Source organism: Spea bombifrons, chromosome 4, assembly GCF_027358695.1.
Source record: "Spea bombifrons isolate aSpeBom1 chromosome 4, aSpeBom1.2.pri, whole genome shotgun sequence".
Lineage (NCBI taxonomy): Eukaryota > Metazoa > Chordata > Amphibia > Anura > Pelobatidae > Spea > Spea bombifrons.
Genome location: NC_071090.1, coordinates 71,621,908 through 71,627,907, shown reverse-complemented (window position 1 = coordinate 71,627,907; position 6,000 = coordinate 71,621,908).

Below are 6,000 nucleotides of genomic sequence, written 5' to 3'. Positions count from 1 at the left end.
GATCCTTAAAAGCTCCAATTGCCTTTCTAGGTGAGCTACTGGAACCACAAATCTAACAGGAACACTCTGGGCTGCCTGGAACAAGAATAAGAACAAAAAACAACCATTTAATCTTCCACTAGAGCGGAGCACATACATATCACATGTATGTGGTATGTCAGCGTTCACACAATAGGCTCTCAATTCATTAGAGTTCAGAGTGGTTTCAACTTTTTTAACAGTTGAATCAGGAAGGTGCACGTCATGCATTGGAATGTAAAACTACCCCTAAAATATCAAAAATAAGGGGGATTCTGCCTACTTCCCCTATATAAACCCTCCAGACAGCTCACACAGTGCTTACTAGTTGAGCTGTATACCTTGCTACATCCTCTTCTCGTTCAAAAGTCATTTAGTCTTCCTGCTTCTGACCCCTGGCTCTTCTTTACGGACTACTCTGCTTCTGTTACCTACTTTGGATTGTGACCCCAATACTGCTTGATTGCTGCCTGCCTCGACCCCTGGATTGTGACCCCAATATTCAATATTGCTTCCTGACTCGACCCCTGGATTGTGACTCCTATTTTGATAAGTGCTGCCTGCCTCGACCATTGGCTTGGGACCCCGATGCTGATTGTTTGCCGTCTGCCTCTACCCCAGGACCACAACCCAACTTCTCTTTTGGATTTTCCCTTTGGCTTGAACATTTGTGGACTCTGTTCGGTTTTCCTGCGCTACCCTCCACACCTCGGCCTGACAATATTTCCTGAAAACATAACACCTAAAAATCTTAAAGACACCACATGTTCTAGGTGGACAAATGCAGCCACAAATTTAATGGGGGACGCAGGATTTTTAGTCTCTTTTCTCTACATTTTCACATTTCGTGCACTGCTTTTCCTTGCATATATGGCATGGTTTTTGCCATAGTTCTTTCCCAGGGCCTACTAGATATGTTTTAGTTTTAGTGAGTGATATTTTTTTGGTGTCTTAAAACAAACAATAAAATTATTGATGTAACAATTTAGTAATTATATATATTGGGTTAGATTGATGTTGAGGGATAGAGTAAAGGTAGTGTTGAGGTACTATTAGTGGATAGTGATTTTTTTCTTCACTCTGTTTGGTACAGTTAGATATTAGGGCTATGTTACAGTTTGTATATAGTGCTAGGGTTGATTAGAGTATTAGAGTCACTGGCTATTGATCGGTGAGATCAATCATTTATCAGTGACCTAAAAGGACACTAATCAGTGAACAGAGAGCAATTTGCTAGTTTCAAAAATGTAAAAATCTAAAATGAATATTTTAAAATAAAATAAAAAAATCTGATCAATAATCTGTGAATTAATCAGTCATCAGATAATAAAAATGAAAAATATAATGTAATAATGTAAAAAGTAGTAACAGATTTAGAATCATGTAATATCTATTTGCCACCACTGGGTGTCAGTGCTCCCATACAATACTTGCATTATTTGCTGTTATTATTATTTTAATTGTCTTTCTCAGAAATGTTTTGCCTAAACAATGCATTTTCACAGTTTGGTTGTAATTTTAAATGTGTGTGTATATACAGTATATATATATATATATATATATATATATATATATATATATATATATATATATATATATATATATAACTGCACATACAACATACTGAACAATCTTGTTGATTAAGAACATTACACTTGATTAATGACCCATTAATGGGCTAAATGTTGTACTAGTGCATATATATGGCTAGACAAAGCTAGGTCTAGGGACAGGTTGGAAACTGTAATATTGTGACTAACCTCAAAAATTGAAACAAAGACACTGCATAGTGTCCATTCATGTCTGGCATGCACCAAAATAGGCAGGAAAGAGCCTATAGAAGGAACACAGGAAGGATCAGGTTATGGGGATGTGTACCCATAAACTACTATGTGTCTCATTCTAAACATTTATCGGGAACAAGACAAAGGGGAACAAGAGTAGTCTAATCATCCACTGATTGTATTTGCTACACAGTGAAAGAAAGGAGAGATTGTTTTATCTAGACATGGTTTGGTGCCAACATGGTGATGGCTGTGTGTGCCCATGTATTACATTAGGCAATAATTGAACTATGCCATAAAATACATGTGAGCAAGGCTGCTTCATCCAAATGTGAATATGGCATTTGTCGTATACTCAAATAAAACATTTCACTTATTTTTAAATAGACACACATGATAGCTGCTCAAAATGATAGTTTTATAGATGTAATTTAAACATTTTTAATCTTTATGAATGGAAACTTTGTCAATAAGTCACAAGATCAATTAAAGTAGAACTGTACTAATATTAGCTACACGAGACCATTTTAAGGAAGTGAATGTGAAGACAGACAATAAGAATTACATTAGTTGTATCCTCCACATTTAGTTTCTATATTGAAATGGGAACTTTGTGAGTCATGCAATATTTAGGCTACAACCTTTATTATTAATATAGCTTTATTATGACGGCAACTGAAACAGAAGATTTGCATAAAAACAAAGCGAGTTAATTCCAAAGGCCCCTGATTAAGTATAAAAAAGGGATGCTATTATCATGACATTTTTTTAAACGTTGCCACAATGGAATGCTTGATAATTGGACCCAAGCTGAATGTTTGATAAAACATTAACAATGTGTATAGTAGCAAAGATGCGCTCTGAAAAGAGAAGACATTAATTAGCAATGCAGGTCTAAATAACTTAAGAATATATAAAATAATTGATTTGTTGTTTTTTTTGCAGTGTTTATAACCCAACATGGAAACGTGTCTTCAAATATTAACATTAACAGGGATTTCACCATTTGGTGGATTTATGTATATGTTACAGTAATAGGTTTTATTCTCACCCATACAGGTTGCAACGTAAAGTTGTCAAAGACCGTATACTCTACAGGGATAGCTGGCCCAGATAGCTTGCCTATTTTGATCAAACCTAGAGATCTGATATTATTATATTCAATGGGTATTCACTTAAACCTTCTGTGACTTGTAGCAGGAACCAAACCTTAGCATCTTGGATTCACATTCAAAGCTTCACTTTTAGAGTACACTGTTAGAAATTTAGAAGCACAGAACTTGACGGCAGATACGAACCATTTGGCCTGGTTAACAGAATCTGATACCATTTTGCTCTGCTTCATTTTCATTTGTTTAGTTTAGAATCCCTCATTTTCGGACATTCGCAGGAATTAACAAAATTGGCAAATTTCATTAAAATTAAAATTCATACGAATCTGAGTGCACAAGTCTAGCTTAGAGAGCTTGTGGTTTAATTGACTATACCCCATGCTGTGTACAGTAAAGAATGAGGCCATGGGTGGGACATGCTTGTGAATAACAGTAGATGTATGTGATACTATTTGGTTAGATAGATGAAGGCTTTCAAATTCATTGTTTATGATCACATAGCATCTATGTTTTATAAACCATTTTGAAGAATACAATTACTACACTAAGTTAATTCTAGAAAATAAATTTACAGTTTTCATTACAGAATCATTTTCTAAACTGAATATGTGGTGATCTCTGAATTTAGAGTGACCTAAACTCTAAGCGACTCAGAAATATTTAACATCATTATTCCTAGTTTAGCTCAGTCTGTAAGAGTCAACCTCTCATCTGTCATACTTATAGGCCATGAGAACTGCAGATACTTTTGGAAGACTTAAAAAGACTGGGATTTCATACAGCCAATCAATTTTGATAGTAGAAACCGTTTTAAAAATTGCATTTTTTTTTCTGTTCTGGTTTGGATGTTTATGTGCTGCTTCCATTACCATATTCTTTCAAAAACTGTCATGATCCATAAATAAGCTGAAATGTCAGGGGTATGCAATCTTTCATTCACACACAAATGCACACTCTTCATACTCATGAGCAAGCTACTCTCCAGTGGTGTACCTGGGGTAGGTCTGTCTGTTTCGAGTGACATTCATCAGGGGTGTGCCATCAGGCTCTACTGCTTGCAACTGGAGGAGCAGGACCAACTATTCTCTACCACAGTTAATGTCTGGCTCACTATGTGATAGGAGTTATGCTATTCAACTGTCAATGCCTGGCACAGTATAGTGAAAGGAGTCATTCTATATTGCCTTCACTGCCTGGCTCAGTATATAGTGATATGAGTTATGCTGCGACACCCTCTATATCTGGCTCAGTATATAGGGATGAGAGTTATCCTGTACCACCGTCAATGTCTGGCTCGGTATATGGTAATTGGCCGCTGTCTGTGTCCAGCTTGCTATATAATGATAGGAGTCAAATATTTGAACTATTTTGATATTTAAACAGCTGATGGTTTACTTGAAATGTTGCCTTAATTTGCATATAGAAACCTCTGTGTTTATACTTTAGAGTGTTTGCACATTTAAACGTTAAGACCTTTTGGATTTGGTATACTGACTTTATTAAGCACATAGATACAATTCAACATTTTTATAATTGAATATCTGTATTTCTAAACATTATTTTTAAATATTTAAATGTAAGGACCATTTTGGCCATGGTACACGTTAAGATTAAGTGATTATTTTATATTTTGCCATATTATTATGATATAGTATGATATGATAGTATGATATAGTTGAATGTAGCCTCTGAGACCTTAATATAAACAAAAGCTATTTTTTCTTAATATCTTTACATAATCATACTGCTGTTTTACTATTCTTTATTCTGAAGGGCTCCCTTACATATTATATACCATAAGGTTTTCAACACATATGCTGAGGAAAACAAGCTATAATGCAAAGGGTATTATAGAAGATTATAGAAGTGTAAATTTAAAATGTATTAAATTAAACTGTGTGTATGATCATGTATGTGGATGTGTGTGAATGCATATATGTGTATGTATGTGTGAGCATGCATGTGTATGTGAGCAAGGAAGTGTATGTGTGAGCATGGATGTGTGTGTGTGAGCATGTATGTGTAAATATTTGTGTTGAGCATGTATGTTTAAATGTTTGTATGCGAGCATGGATGTGTGTGTGTGAGCATGTATGTTTAAATATGTGTGTGTGAGCATGGATGTTTAAATATTTGTGTGTCTGTAAATGCATCCCAAAGGTATTCAATGGAGTTGAGGTCAGGGGTCTTGGCTGAAGGGAACATACCAAGGCATTTTGTTATGCCTCCAACTCTGTAGAAACAGTTTGGGGAAGACCCTTCTATTCCAGCATGACTGTACCCCAGTGCATAAACGGTCCATAAAGACATGGTTGGAAGAGTTTGGTGTGAAAGAACTTGACTGGCCTTCACAGAGCCCTGACCTCAACCCCATCGAACACTTTTGGGATGAACTGGAACAGAGATTGCAAGGCAGGCCTTCTCGTCTTACATCAGCATCTGCTCTCACAAATGCTCTACTGGATGAAAGGACAATTCCCACAGACACACCCTAAAATCTTGTGGAAAGCCTTCCCAGAAGAGTGTAATCTGATAGAGCTGCAAAGTGGGGACCAACTTCGTATTAATGTCTATGTATTTAGAATGCATAAAAGGCCCTGATGGTGTAATGGTCAGGTGCCCCATTACTTTAGTCCATAGAGTGTATATGACCAAAAGTACAGGCACGTAGGCACTATGCATTCAAGTAGGTAACATTCTCCTGGCACCGACTAAACCCAGATTCGTTCATTAGACTTCCAGTGAAGTGTGATCCATCACTGCAGAGAACGTTTCCATTACTTCAGAGTCCTGTGGCCATGTGCTTTACACCACCCCAGCAGTCACTTGGCATTTCATGTAGTGCAGCTTTTCCGCAGCCTGAGAATGTGCTTTTAAGTAAAAGCAAAGGCAAATATAGTGCACATAAGTTAAAATACATGAGTAAGGAGGTGATAAACAAGAACCCACATTTTCTACACATGCTGTAGTCATGATCAGGCATCGTATGTTATGACCCTAACCTTCTATATAGACATAGGGACATATCACACAAGCAGGTGTATAAAGCAGCTGTGACAGTGAGCCAGCTCCACCCAATTACACTG